This window comes from Nycticebus coucang, chromosome X (genome assembly GCF_027406575.1).
Source record: "Nycticebus coucang isolate mNycCou1 chromosome X, mNycCou1.pri, whole genome shotgun sequence".
NCBI classification, from domain to species: Eukaryota; Metazoa; Chordata; class Mammalia; order Primates; family Lorisidae; genus Nycticebus; species Nycticebus coucang.
This window is the reverse complement of record NC_069804.1, coordinates 128632983-128647828: the sequence shown is the minus strand read 5'-3', so window position 1 is coordinate 128647828 and position 14846 is coordinate 128632983. Positions and strand designations below refer to the sequence as shown.

Genomic DNA, 14846 nt, shown 5'->3' with positions numbered 1-14846 from the left:
TAGAGATAGGGTCTAGCTCTTGCTCAGGCTGGTCTCAAACTCCTGATCTCAAGGGATCCTCCTGCCTTGGCCTCCTAGAGTGTAAGGATTACAGGCAGCCACCTCGCCTGGCCTCACCCTTGCTTTTTTAAATGAGCTCGTCCTTAATATACATTTTTTCTTTTTCTGAGATGATAATTTTTTTTCCTAATTTTTATTTTATTTATTTATTTATTTTTTGTAGAGACAGAGTCTCACTTTATGGCCCTTGGTAGAGTGCTGTGGCCTCACACAGCTCACAGCAACCTCCAACTCCTGGGCTTAAGCGATTCTCCTGCCTCAGCCTCCCCAGCAGCTGGGACTACAGGCACTCGCCACAATGCCCGGCTATTTTTGTGTTGCAGTTTGGCTGGGGCAGGGTTTGAACCCGCCACCCTCGGTATATGGGGCCGGTGCCTTACCGACTGAGCCACAGACAAAGTAATTTTTAAAAATTATTTGGGATTCATTGAGGGTACAAAGAACCAGGTTATACTGATTGCATTTGTTAGGTAAATGCCCTCTTATAATTGTGTCCCACTCCCAAAAGGTATGTCACACACCATAAAGCCCCAACCCCCCTCCCTCCTTCCCTATCCCTGCTCCTCCATTCCCTCACCCTCCACCATGTACTAGGTCATAAATTATCCTCATATTAGCATTGAGTACTTGTGATTCTTGCTTCTCCATTCTTTTTTTTTTTGAAATAGAGTCTCATCCTGGGTAGAGTGCCGTGGCATCACAGCTCACAGCAACCTCAAACTCTTGGGCTTAAGTGATTCTCCTGCCTCAGCCTTCCAAGTAGCTGGGACTACAGACCCCTGCCACAACGCCCAGCTATTTTTTTGTTGGACTTGTCATTGTTGTTTAGCTGGCCCAGGCCAGGTTCGAACCCGCCAGCCTTGGTGCATGTGGCCAGCACCATAACCATTGAGCTATGGGTGCCGAGCCTGCTTCTCCATTCTTGTGATGCTTACTAAGAAGAATTCGTTCCACCACCACCCAGGTTAATACATATACATTTTTTTCTATCAGTTTTCTTTACTTCATATTTTGTAGCAATTTCCCATGCATAATTATCCATAAAAACACTCTTTGCATTTCCTGCTTTTCCCACTGCCAATTTCTCTTTGGAGGAAGAAGCTCTGCCAGGTGAGATTAAGACAAGATGCTTCATACCATCATATATTAAAATATCATGTTAATGGCTACATAATTCATTGAGTCAGGTCAAGCATACCCTGATGTACTTAGGTTCCATTTTGGGAATATTTAAGATTTCTTCCATTTATCTCCATGCTGTAAATGAAGCTGAGATAAGTACTTTTGTATATTAAAGATCTTTACATATGTTCAATGATTTGCTCAATATAGCTTCCCAAAAGTCAAATTCCTGGGTCAAAAACTGGGTGTATTTTGTATTTTTTTTTTGAATTTTCTTTTTTTTTTAATTAAATCATAGCTGTGTACATTGATATATTCATGGGGCATCATTCACTAGCTTCACAGACCGTTTACCAAGTTTCCCATATACCCTTGTAAGATGCACCGCTGGTGTAATCCCACCAATCCCCTTCCCTCTACCCACCTCCCCTCTCCCTCCCTTCCATTTCCCCCTTCCCCCTATTCTTAGGTTGTAACTGGGTTATAGCTTTCATGTGAAAACCCTAAAAAAAACTGGGTGTATTTTGAAAGCTCTCAGTAGATACTGCTAAACTTCTTTATAAAATTGTTTTATTAATTTATCAGCAGTGGCTTTCTAATAGGAAAGAAAATATATCAGAAATACCAAGAAACAGAAGGGAGTCTCACTTTCTTCATGTACAATGATGAACCAAAGTCCTTTTCCTCTCCTGTAGTCTGAGCAAATGGAAAGTGTGTCATGAATGAGATACACCAGATCTTCTGACAGATAATACTTTTATCTTGTGAAGAAGAAGGATTGGGGAACTCTTCAACAAGAGTTGAAGGGGCCAGGCCCTCCCCTTGTGCACAGAGAATCATCAAGAGCTGTATAGGGACACCTCATCCTATTGTACTTCACTTCGTTGTGCTTCGAAAAGATTGTGACAGATGTGAAATCTACTAAGTGTAGAATATAAATGTCTTAACACAATAACTAAGAAAATGCGGTGAAGGCTATGTTAACTAGTTTGATGAAAGTATTTCAAATTGTATATAAAACCAGCACATTGTACCCCATAATTCCCTTAATGTACACAGCTATGATTTAATTAAAAAAAAAGATCGTGACAAATTGAAGGTTTATGGAATCTCTGTATCAAGCCAGTCTTATCTGTGCCATTTTCCCCACAGCATGTGATCACTTGTGTTTCTGTGTCACATTTTGGTAATTCTCACAATACTTCAAAGTTTTGCATTATTATATCTGTTACAGTGATTTGTGCTCAGTGATCTTTGATGTTACCATTCTGATTGTCTTGGGGTGCTATGAACCATGACCCTATAAGATAGCAACCTGAGTTGATAAATATTGTGTGTCTTCCAACACACACACAACAATATGAAATCAGGCTAATGAACAGCCCTACAATGGCCTCTAAGTGTTCAAGTGAAAGGAAGTATTATACATCTCTTACTTTAATTCAAAAGCTAAAAATGAGTAGGCTTAGTGAGGAAGACATATTAAAAGCTGAGATAGGCTGAAGGCTAGGCCTTTTGCACAAAACAGTTAGCCAAGTTGTGAATGCAAAGGAAAAGTTCTTGAAGGAAATTAAAATTAAAATTTCGTATCATCCAGTGAACTCATGAATGATATGAAAGCCAAACAGCCTTGTGCTTATATGGAGAAAGTTTAAGTGGCCAAGAGAGAAGATCAAACCATCTAGAATATTACATTTCCTTAAGCCAAAGCCTAATTCAAGGCAAGGCCCTAACTCTCTTCAACTCTATAAAGGCTGAGAGAGATAAGGAAGAGGAAGCTGCAGAAGAAAAGTGAAAAGCTATCAGAGGTTGGTTCATGAAGTTTAGGGAACGTGGCCATCTCCATAACATCAAAGTGCAAGGTGAAGTAGCAAGAGCTGATGGAGAAGCTGTAGCAAGTTATTCGGAAGATTTAGCCAAGATCATTGATGAAGGTGGTAACATGAAACAACATAGTTTCAATGCAGACCAAGCAGTCTTAAATTGGAACTTTAATTGCTAGAGAAGAAATGTCGGTACCTGCTTTCAAAGCCTCAAAAGATAGACTGATTCTCTTGTTAGGGGCTAGTGCAGCTGGTGACTTTAAGTTGCAGCCAGTGCTCACGTAGCATTCTAAAAATCCTAGGGCCCGTAAGAAGTATGGTAAATCTACTCTGCCTGTGCTCTACCAAGAAACAACTAAGCAAGATGACAGCATAGCTGCTTATAGTGTGATTTACTGAATATTAAATTTAAGCCCCCTCTTGAGGCCTAACGCTCAGGAAAAAGTTTCCTATCAAAGTATTATTGCTCATTGTCAATTTTTCTTTTTTTGTTAAATCATAGCTGTGTACATTAGTGCAATCGCCTGTACCCTTTCTAAGATGCACCATAGATGTGGCCCCACCCATTACCCTCCCTCCACCAAAATCTCCCCCCTCCCATTGCTCATTGTCAACTTATGCGGTCACCCAAGAGCTCTGATGGAGATGTACGAGGAGATTAATGTTGATTTCATGCCTGCTCACACAATATCCATTCTGTAGCCTATGGGTCAAAGAGTAATGCCCACTTGCAAGTCTTATGATTTAAGAAAGAAATTGTGTAAGGCTGCCATAGGTAGTGATTCCTCTGATAGAGCTACACAAAGTAAATTGAAAACCTTCTGGAAAGGATTCACTACTCTGCAGTCAAATGCTCTAGCACGGAGCTATACCCCTTGGATTCACTACTCTGGATGCCGTTAAGGAGGTGACTTATGGAAGGAGGTCAAAATATCAATATTAAGAGGCATTTGGGAGAAGTTGATTCCAACCCTCATGGATGACTTTGAGGGGTTCAAGACTTCAGTGAAGGAAGTAACTGCAGGTGTGGGGGGAATAGCAAGCAAGAGAATGGGAATTAGAAGTGGAGCCTGAAGATGTGACTGAATTGCTGCAATCTCATAATCAAACTTGAACAGCTACTTCTGATGAATGAGCAAATGAGTTTCTCGAGATGGAAACTACTGCTGATGAAGATGCTGTGGATATTGTTGAAGTGACAACAAAAAAATCAAAATATGACGTAAACTTGGTTGACAAAGCAGTGGCAGGGTTTGAGAGGATTGAGTCCAATTTTGGAAGAAGTTCCACTGTGGGTAAAATGCTATCAAACTGTATGACATGCTACAGAGAAACCTTTCAAGAAAGGAAAAAGCCATTGATGAAGCAAACTTCACTGTTGTCTTTTTTTTTTAAGAAACTGCCACAGTTAGCCCAGCCTTCAGCAGCTACCATCCTGACCAGTCAACAGCCATCAACATTGAGGCAAAACCCTCCACCAGCAAAAAGATAATGATTCGCTGAAGGCTCAAATGATCATTACCATTTTTTTAAGCAATACAGTAATTTTAGTTAAGGTATGCAAATTGTATTTTTAAGCACAATATGATTGTACACTTAGTAGACTACATTATAGTGTCAACATAACTTTTTGTATATCTGGGAAGCCAAAAAAATTATGTGGCTTACTTTATTGCAATATGTGCTTTATTGCTGTGGTCTGGAGCCAAGCCACAACCTCTCCATGGTATGACCATACAAACATTTTCCCAGCCCTCTGCTTCAGAGCAGGATTTTGTTAAATGGGTCCCAAAACTTAACTGTTAATTTTTTTCCATCTCTAAAAGATGATGGAGGATATCAGTGTCTTGAGCATAGCTGGTGCTTAATAAAATCGTGAAGATTAAGATTAGCTGGAGTTATTGGGAGGTGGTTAGAAAAGGTATGTGGAAGAGGGAGAATCTGAGCTGAATTTTAAAGACAGGGTAGGATTTAATAGGCAGTGGAAGGAGTTGGGAGAATACTTCTGTTATAAGTGGGGTTATATGTTATATGTGGGGTGGGGGTGGAAGTCAAGTGTGGGGATGGGCACTATCTTGGGAACGACAGTATTTGGAAAGAGCTGGAGGAATATAGGAGTAGGTAAGCTGGGCCCACTTGTTGGAGGATATTGAGCTTCTTGTTGAGAAGCTAGGACTTGAACTTATAGGCAATGGAGAGCCACTCTAAGTTCTTAAAAAGTGATCAAGAAAACTGTATGTTGTAAGATGACTCTCATAGCTGTGACAGAATTAGAATAGGAGTGGGTGGGACTTTTGTCTGAAGTTAATGGAATCCCATCTAGAATGCTGGCAGTCAGAATGGAGAAGAGAGGAATTTTAGAGTTCTTTCTTTCTTTTTTTATTTTTTGAGACAGAGTCTTAATCTATTGCCCTCAGCAGAGTGTCATGGCATTATAGCTCACAGCAACCTCAAACTCTTGGGCTCAAACGATCCTCTTGCCTCAGCCTCCCAAATAGCTGGGAATACAGGCACCCGCCACTATGCTTGGCTAGTGTTTATATTTTTACTAGGGATGGGGTCTCTTTCTTGCTCAGGTTGGTCTCAAACTCCTGAGCTCAGGCAATCTACCCGTCTCAGCCTCCCAGAGTGCTAGGATTACAGGCATGAGCTACTGTGCCCGGCCTGTGGCTAGAGTTATTTCAAAGGAAGACAAAATAGGACTTAGTAATTGATAGACCCTAGGGAATGAAGCATAGGGTGAACCTTAAAATGATATTAAGCCTTAGTGACTGGAAGAATGGCAGAGCTGCTATCTGTGTGATTGAGGAAGGCCATTCACTAAAGTGGTTACTATGGCCGTGATATTTCCAGGCTAAACTGAGTTCCTTGGAAACAGATTTTATTTCTTCATGACTTCTATTATTCTTCAAGGTTGCTTTTGTTGCCTTGTTGGTTTTTATTTGGCAGTAGCTCTTAACAATTTTAACATCATTTCTCTGTCCCAGAGGGTTTTGTCAAGTAATGATCTTAAATACTTAAAAGCGCTGAAGACGTTCTGCTGAGTATTCCCTTATAATGCAATCACCTTCAGTGTGGCTGTTTTGTAACTTTCTCATTTTGCATACTGGGTTCTCTAAAACCAGGTCGCCCTTGTTTTGTTACCCAGAGAGTTTTATTTTTGTATAAGATCATGTTTCCTGGAAAGGTGATTAATTTTCCAACCACCCTGCCTGCCCCAACATACAACATTAAGATCTTAACATGTTACAGTAGTACAGCTTCAACACGAAAGAGAAAAAATTGGTAAGGGCCTGATTGTAGAAATAACGGTACATACCTTTAATTGTAAAATGGTGCAGTTTGAAGAATACTGGCCTGGGGATCGGCAAATCTGGAGTCTAGTCCCGGCCCTGCCACTAACTTTGAAGCATGAACTCAGGCAAATCACATTACATCTTCTTCATGTCTTTATTTCTTTTTCTGCAAAATGAGGGTGATAAACAAGGTGATTGCTAAGATCAATGCTAGCCCCCAAATCAAGTATTTATTAACAAAATAAATGTTTGCAAAGTATCAGCAACATTTAAAGTACTCAGAGGCCATGGTGTTAGGCACATCACCAAGTCAGGGGCACATTTACTAGTTAGCTATTTGTTTGCTCCAAGAAGAGAGGCAAACAGGATGATTCAGGCTTAAAGAAATGAAGTTTGAGACCCAGTTATCAGTGTAGACTGTTTTGCAGATGAAACAAAGCAGATAATCCAGATAGAATCTCCATTCCCTTTGACAACTGGAGCCAATCTGGCATTGTAAGCCCGTACTCCAAAGATAGAATGGAATAAGACGCAAAGATAGAGTTGCTTTGATTTTTGAGGTCTACGACTATTGTCTCTTCAGCACTGATTCCCAGAAATAGCAGCCATGCTGCTCAGAGCCATCTTAATGAGTCATTGCGATCATGTGATTTCCATCCTAAGGGGAACTGAGCAATAGCTTTCCTCCAATGGTCCAATGGAGAGTCTGAGGAGTATGTTGTTAAAAGAGAGGGTTTCTTCCATTGTGTTCCTTCCAAGAATTAAAACTATTCCTAAGGTGTCTTTATTGCCTATTGATGATCCCCTATGTTATCTGTAACTTTTTGAAAAGTTCAGAATTTTATGGGGGTACAAAGGTTTTGGTTACAAGAATTGTTTTTAACTGTTTGAGTCAAAGTTATAAGTGTGCCCCTCACCCAGATAGTGTTCATTATACCTGTTAAGTGTGAACTTACTCCCTCCTCCTGTCCCCTCCCACCTGCTTGATTTCTTTCTTTTTTTTTTTTTGAGACAGAGTCTTATTATGTTGCCCTCAGTAGAGTGCTGTGATGTCATAGCTCACAGCAACCTCAAACTCTTAAGCTTAAGCGATTCTCTTGCCTCAGCCTCCCAAGTAGCTGGGACTACAGCCACCTTCCACAATGCCTGGCTATTTTTTTGTTGCAGTTGTCATTGTTGTTTAGCAGGCCCGGGCCAGGTTTGAACCCGCCAGCCTTGGTACATGTGACCGGTGCCATAACCACTGAGCTACGGGTGCTGAGCCACCACCTGCTTGATTTCTGATGCGTGTTATTTCCATATGTGCACATTAAGTGTTGATCACTTAGTTCCATTCTAATAGTGAGTACATGTAGTGTTTGTTTTTCCATTCTTATGATACTTCACTTAGAAGAATGGTCTCTGGTTCCGTCCAGGTTAACATAAGAGATATTAGCTCACCATTTTTTTAAATGGCTGTCTGGTATATTTTTTAATGGCTCTGTGGTAGACATATGTCACATTTTATTAACCACTGGTGTTATTCATAATTTAACCTCAATAATTCTCATATCTGGATGGAAGATCACTTGGATGTCAAGATGTGGATTCTGTAAAATATTTTTGTAAGTTTAATTCAGTTTCCTTAAGCATTTCCATCTGGTTCCTCAATATGTGCTGAGCCCCATGTAAACAGTGGGGCATGATCACACACATAAGCTCTATGCTGCTCTATCTCCAAATTACAATTCGTAAATTAGGCTTTTAAATTAGATTTAAATAACATAGTAATACTTTTATTCATGTTATTCACCATTTAAGAGAAATAAATAATTTGTTTAATTCCTTGTATTTTCACAAGGTAAAATTGATCATAATCCTTAAGTAATTAAAACGGTGATGATTTTTAGAAACAGCCAATTACAGGAATTCAGAGCAATTTTTCTTTGAGACAGAGTCTCGTTTTATCACCCTGGGTAGAGTGCTATGATATCACAGCTCACAGCAACCTCCAACTCCTGGGCTCAAGAGATCCTTTTGCCTCAGCCTCCCGAGTAGCTGGGGCTATAGGGGCCCACCACAGGACCCACCTATAGGGCAATTATTTTTCTAATAAAGTTAGTTTTCATTAAAAAACCCCTCTGCTCAGCAAGTCTTTCACCTCCTGACTCACCTCAGGCCCCCTTCTCTCATGCCGTAGATTTTCCCAGATCTCCATCCTTATCCATACTTAGCTCGCTGCAGTTTTTGGCTAGGGCCAGGTTTGAACCCTCCACCTCCGGTATATGGGGCTGGCACCCTACTCTTTTGAGCCACAGGCGCCGCCCCTACTTTGCTCTCTGAATTAAATGCTGGCATGAACTGTTTTCCTCTTGGCTGCATATTTTGGTTTCTCTTTTTAGAGTTTTCTCTCTCTCAAACTGCCTCAGGTTACAACTCCTTCCTTTCCCCACAAGGGAAAGCGGTTTTTCCAGGTTGGATCGAGAGAGTATGTTTTGTCCTACCCGCATGACCACAGGGAATTTTTACAAGCAGCTTAATGATAGGCACAAGTACAGGACCAGGAACAACAGCGAGCTATTGATGATACCATCAATGTCTGCCAGCAGTCACGGAAGGATTTAAGAGAAATCTGTGATTGAAAAACCGAAAATGGGGAAAATTTTACCTATGAACAAAAATTATTTCTTCAAATCAAGAAATGATTTCCGCAGACTCATTTCGCTAGCGGAACACCTTGGTGCAATCTGAACAACACCCGTGATTAGTGGAACCATGATTTGATGAATGTCAGTTAACCAGAACTATTTTTTGTGTCATTTATGTAATCAGTCATCCTATACGTCTGAGAGTAAGCAGTTTTCCAAGTTCTGTTGAAGTTCTGTAAGGAAGCTCTGTAGTGGACTATGTAACACGGCATTTTTATTTTCCTTCAGATGTCCTTGAATACTAGTATGGGATTTTTGGTTTCTCATTAAAAAGGTCATTCTTGGCCATTGTCACTCCTCGATGAAATGTGTCTCTGGAATCAAGAGACTTTTCAGCTCTCTTTTTAGTTTTTGTTTATCTGGCATTTATTTAGAGATGTATGATTATAAATTTCTTTTATATACACTGTCTCATTCATTTCTTTCACTTATCCTTGTCTACCTCACTAAATTACCATTTACCTTTTAAAAATAGATGAATAAGTTGAACATCCAAGAAATTAATAATTTTCTCCAAGACTCAAGGAGTAGTAAGTGGCAGAGTCAAGATTATAGGTGAAGTTTTATGATTCTACACTACAGGCAAAAAGTTTTCCCTTGGTTGGTCCATTCAGTGTAAACTGGAGAAGGGAAAGAACACACTATAAAATACATAAATTGAAGCAAAAACCTTTGTGTAAATTACTTCTGCCGTTCTAGGGTGCCATTTCATGTTGCATTCGAAGACAGAGCCACCATGTTCCATCTAAGCTCCAGGGAGGTTTCTGCCTTTGGATTCTTTATGAACTTGGACTATTTACTAAAATCCTTTTTAGCAACAGAGACCTTTCTCACTTTGGGTTTCTTCTTACCTTGGAAAAATTCTGCAGTCTAAATAAGGAATTATTCACATTCCAACAGCTGCGTTGATGAGGACAAGTAAATTCTGCCTGTTTCTGTCTGGAGTGACACAATCTAAATTATTAGACTCCACCCATGGTAGATAGTGAGAGGTTACCTGGGATCTGGGGTTAGGAAGTAGTGAGGGAATCTTACAAGGTGAATTGCAAGGGTGGGGTGGGGGGTGATACATTTTTTTTTTTTTTTGCAGTTTTTGGCCTGGGCTGGGTTTGAACCCGCCACCGCCGGCATATGGGGCCAGCACCCTACCCCTTTGAGCCACAGGCACCGCCTGATACATGTTTTTTATAGAGGTAAGAGGTCAGCAGTGTTCTGCCCCTGGAAACGCAGTGTAGCTGACTGGGAATTTGCACTTCTCGCTTGGTGCATCGGTGTAATAGCATTGTACAGGAATTGCGAATTGTGGCTAGAGGGGCTTGGTCTGGTTCCTAGTTAGCATTTGCCTTGCAAAAGGTTATTAAAAAGGTGGTATACATTCCATATATTTATTTATTTGAGACAGAGTCTCAAGCTGTTGCCCTGGGTAGAGTGCAGTGGCGTTACAGCTCACAGCAACCTCCAACTCTTGAGCTTAAGCGATTCTCTTGCCCCAGCCTCCCAAGCAGCTGGGACAACAGGCGCCCGCAACAACGCTCGGCTATTTTTTGGTGGTAGTTGTCATTGTTTGGCAGGCCTGGGCTGGATTCGAACCCGCCAGCTCTGGTGTATGAGCTACGGGCACCAAGCCCATTCCAAATATTTATTAACGGGCTGCAACATATCACTCCTTTATTATTTTATTATAAAATTCTTGGCAAAAATATTTTAGAAAGTCAGAAATGACAATTTCATTGCAAACCTAGTTTTCTTTAGCAAATTCTTCTGCTTCATTTTTCTTTGGTTTCTCATTATAGTCTTCCTTTTCTAACATGAACTGCTGAACATTTCTAGCTTTTTTATATCTTGGCATGGCTACAGTTGTAAAGGTATTTTAAACTTGTGAGGTTTGTGGATGGCCTTGTTATCTTTTCCTACTTGCAAATTTCTTTCCCCAGTAGTAGAATGTTCTTGAGGAGATGGACAAGGAAGAATTGTTAGCAGCACATGAGACCTTCCCTGCTACTGAGCAGTCAGGCCAAGATGGCAGAAGCCATCAGCTATTTTCTTAGTATTGAAAAACCCAGTAGGGTGGGCGGTGCCTGTGACTCAAAGGAGTAAGGCGCTAGTCCCATATGCTGGAGGTGGTGGGTTCAAACCCAGCCCCAGCAAAAAAAACAAACAAACAAACAAACAAAAAAAAAACCAGTGGGGTAAGTGGATATACTGAAGCTAACTTTCTGAAAGACAATGAAAAGGGCATTTTGGGTAGCACCTGTGGCTCAAAGGAGTAGGGCGCTGGCCCCATATACTGGAGGTAGCGGGTTCAAACCCGGCCCTGGCCAAAAACTGCAAAAAAAAAAAAAAAAAAAGGCATTTTTAAATTGCAGTATTTCTAGTTTTCCCCTTTTAATCTCCCTCCCCCATCTACTTCCAATGCCTCTGCCAAGCACAGTGCCGATGGACCCATGACACTGAGTCTGGTTCTCATTTAGCTGCCTAATATTCATAAAGGTGTTAGCTGATTAAAAGGCCAAAAGTATCACTGCTCCTAAGAAATACTTTGCCATTTTAATAGAGGATTCTTAACAATCAAAAGGACTTCAAGATCCATGGTAATGGATTTTTTAATGGTGAAATTTTGTGAATGCTTTTTTTTTTTTTTCTGGAGAGGAAAAGGTGGTCAAATGCTTGTTTTTTGTATTTATTAGGGTGGCCTAACATCCTTGGTGAGCGGGGAGAATGCACACTTGTCCCTAGGTGGATGGATTCTGTTCCTTGTACACTGGCTGAGAGCGATGCTTCCACAGTGATTGTAATCTGTAGATGGTGCATATCGTCTCACATAAGCTGATTCTTAAACTTGTAGAAATTTTGGAAGCTGTATATTAAATGCAGTTATTATTAAAAATTAAGTTGTGTCAACTTCCAATTAAATAAATTATGTTCAAAGCAAAGTAATACTGAAAACACAATTTCTTATTTATTTTACTGCAATCTAGACTCCTGAGATTATTATTTACATCTAATGTATTTCTGTAGTAGAAATATTAACATATGTTGGTAGCTTGAAATTGGTGATGGTGAAGGGATTTACACTATACAAATTGACAAATGCTACAAATAAGCGGTAGATTTATTGTTTTGTTGTTGGTCTAGACTTACACAAGTGATGAAGATGTTAATAATGCAGATTAAATTTAAAAATTTGTCATGGAGGGGGTGTATGCTTCTGGCTCAAAATGAAATAACAGGGACTCAATTTAACCTCACACTTGAAACAACCAAAAAAATGAGACAAAACATGTAACACAATGATTTTTCAAGACACTAAAGGACAGTGGTCTCTGAAAGATGGGAAACAAGGGAGGAGGAGAATTCCATGATGTTTTTTTTTTTTTTTTAACTTTTAGATTGGTATGAAGGTATAGATCAGTGGTTCTCAACCTTCCTAATACCACAATGTATTTTCATTGTTAAAAAGGGGTCACGACCCACAGTTTGAGAACCGCTGGTATAAAATGGTTAGGTTACAATGCTTGCATTTGTTAAGTAAAGTCCCTCTTATAGTTGTGTCCTATACCTAGGAGGTGTGCCATATATCCCTACATTGTGCCCATTAGGTGAGAGCACACCAACCTCCCTCCTTCGTCCTCTCTCCCGTCTCCCACCCCTGTGCCCCCCAACTTGAATCGAAATGAGTTTTTCTCCTCTGTGGGCGTGTATTAGTTGTCTACTGGCTTCATATTAGCATCGAGTACATTGGATATTTGCTTTTCCATTCTTGTGATACTTTACTAAGAAGAATGTGTTTTAATTCCATCCAGATTAATACAAAAGATGTAAAGTCTCCATCTTTTTATGGCTGAATAATATTCCACGCTACACACATACCACAGTTTATTAATCCATTCCTGGGTTGATGGGCACTTAGGTTGTTTCCACATCTTGGCAATTGTAATTTGAGGTGTGATAAACAATCTAGTGTAAATAGCTTTATGATAAAATGATTTTTTTTTTCTTCACGGTAGACGCCTAGTAATGGGATTGAGGTCCATGATTGCTGAAGCTTGCTACCTCGAGAGAATTTCCAGGCCATGATTCAGGGAGAGGGAACCTCTCTTCCTAAGGTTCCCTGGTGGACCCCTTGTGATGAGAACATAGGCTGAGAGTTTGGGGGAAACCAAGGCAGCTGGCAATCACAGGACAGTGTCATGGAAAAGAGAGTTATACAGAAAGAGAACCCCAAATATCTGCATAGAGTCTTCTATAACTATTAAGGAGAACACTGATCAGTGCATTGATGTGAAGAGACAACTGAAGGCGGGAAAGCAAACCGTTCAAATATCAGATGGAGCATTATGTGGTGCTCACGCAGAACAGAGAACAGATCCTCTTACCACTATTCAACTGGAATCTTCATCAATCATAAGATATTGAGTAGGAGGGTCTTGCCTTGGTAGTAAGACAAATTAGCCTTAGAATAAACAAGTCTCTGGTCTCTCTAACACATTTTATAGATCCTCTTACCACTATTCAACTGGAATCTTCATAAATCATAAGATGTTGAGTAGGAGGGTCTTGCCTTGGTAGTAAGACAAATTAGCCCCAGAATAAACAAGTCTCTGGTCTCATCTAACACATTTTAAAGACAGGCTCAGAAAGGATCATTCTGATTCCAAGTATTATACCAGTGTCCCAAACAAAGCTGAAGACTACTTATAGGAATATGAAAATACTCAGCACAGAGAAAGTATTTCTGGCACAGTGATATAAAGATCCCCCAATCTAATCCTCCCTAAAAGCAATGAGAACATTAGCAAAAACTTAGTAAAAGTGACTTTTCAGAACTGTGAAAATTAACCAAAGGTTTGCAACAATCCAAGAAGGATTTATTCTATAAAACAGCTACATCTTGATAGGAACTGAGAGCATTGTGGCACTTTTACTTGTCCTAGTCCCGTGATCCAGTCTCTAACTTCATGGTAGCCTTAAAAAGCTACGATCTTAGAAATACTGTAGCTGACTGTATAATGTATATCCAAGAAAAAAAAAATGTTAGAAAGAAAGAAATAGAACATTGCCAGTATCTAGTAGCTTCTTGAACACAGCTCTTCTGTAAAGCTGAGCTTTTTATGATAACTCACATGTGTTTTTCTTTTAGTTTTAGCTTCTCAGTTTTATATATAGTATGTATAGAGTTTATATATTGTATGGTTTATAATAAACATAGTATGTGTGTATAGATATATTATCACATTTTTTTATACATATATTATTATACGTATAATCTTAGCCAGCATTCTAAGGAATGTATTTGTGAGATTTGTGAACTCAAGATTGTGTAGCCTTACTAATCTTTATGTATTTAGTACCTAGCACAGTCCCTGACACTTCACCTATTTTTTTGTACTGGTATGTAATAAATCTGTGTCGAGCAAATAAATGATAAACTTGTTAAATAAGAAAAAAAAAAGAAATACAGTAGCTGGGAAATCTAGCAGCCTAGTAGCCACTGGAGAGGACAGAGTGAGTTTGGAACTCCTCAAAGACTAATCCGAAGTGAACTGTTGCTATTTTACCTGTCTCAAACACACCCGGGAAAGCTCCATCCTCAAAGCTTATTATTTTGAGCTTATTCCAGAGCTTTGTCAATGAGGAAAACCTCATCCCTAAACTTTCTCTATGTCATGTTATTAAATATGATTATTGAAACCAAGGTAGGTGTGGCATTTCCAGCTTATTCACTGGGGGCCATTGTTCAGCTAAACAAACTGTTAAAGAGTATTTTCTGACTTTATAAGCAACAACATTAAATCCAGAATCTCTGCTTAGTGAGACAATACCAATAAATTTGGCCCGATCCAACTTTATATTCCTTA

General features: G+C 39.7%; 1 protein-coding gene across 2 annotated transcripts in view; it reads right to left on the bottom strand.

Moving 5' to 3' along the window:
* TRPC5 (transient receptor potential cation channel subfamily C member 5) overlaps positions 1 to 14846 on the bottom strand; it is a 388947-nt gene that overhangs the window by 261811 nt on the left and 112290 nt on the right. Inside the window, exon 2 of one of the 2 annotated variants that reach the window (XM_053579725.1) lies at positions 6325 to 6467. The exons of the other annotated variant lie outside the window; for it this stretch is intronic. The gene's annotated coding sequence lies outside the window, so the exon portion shown is untranslated. The remainder of the gene's footprint in view (positions 1 to 6324; positions 6468 to 14846) is intronic. 2 annotated transcript variants of the gene reach the window in all.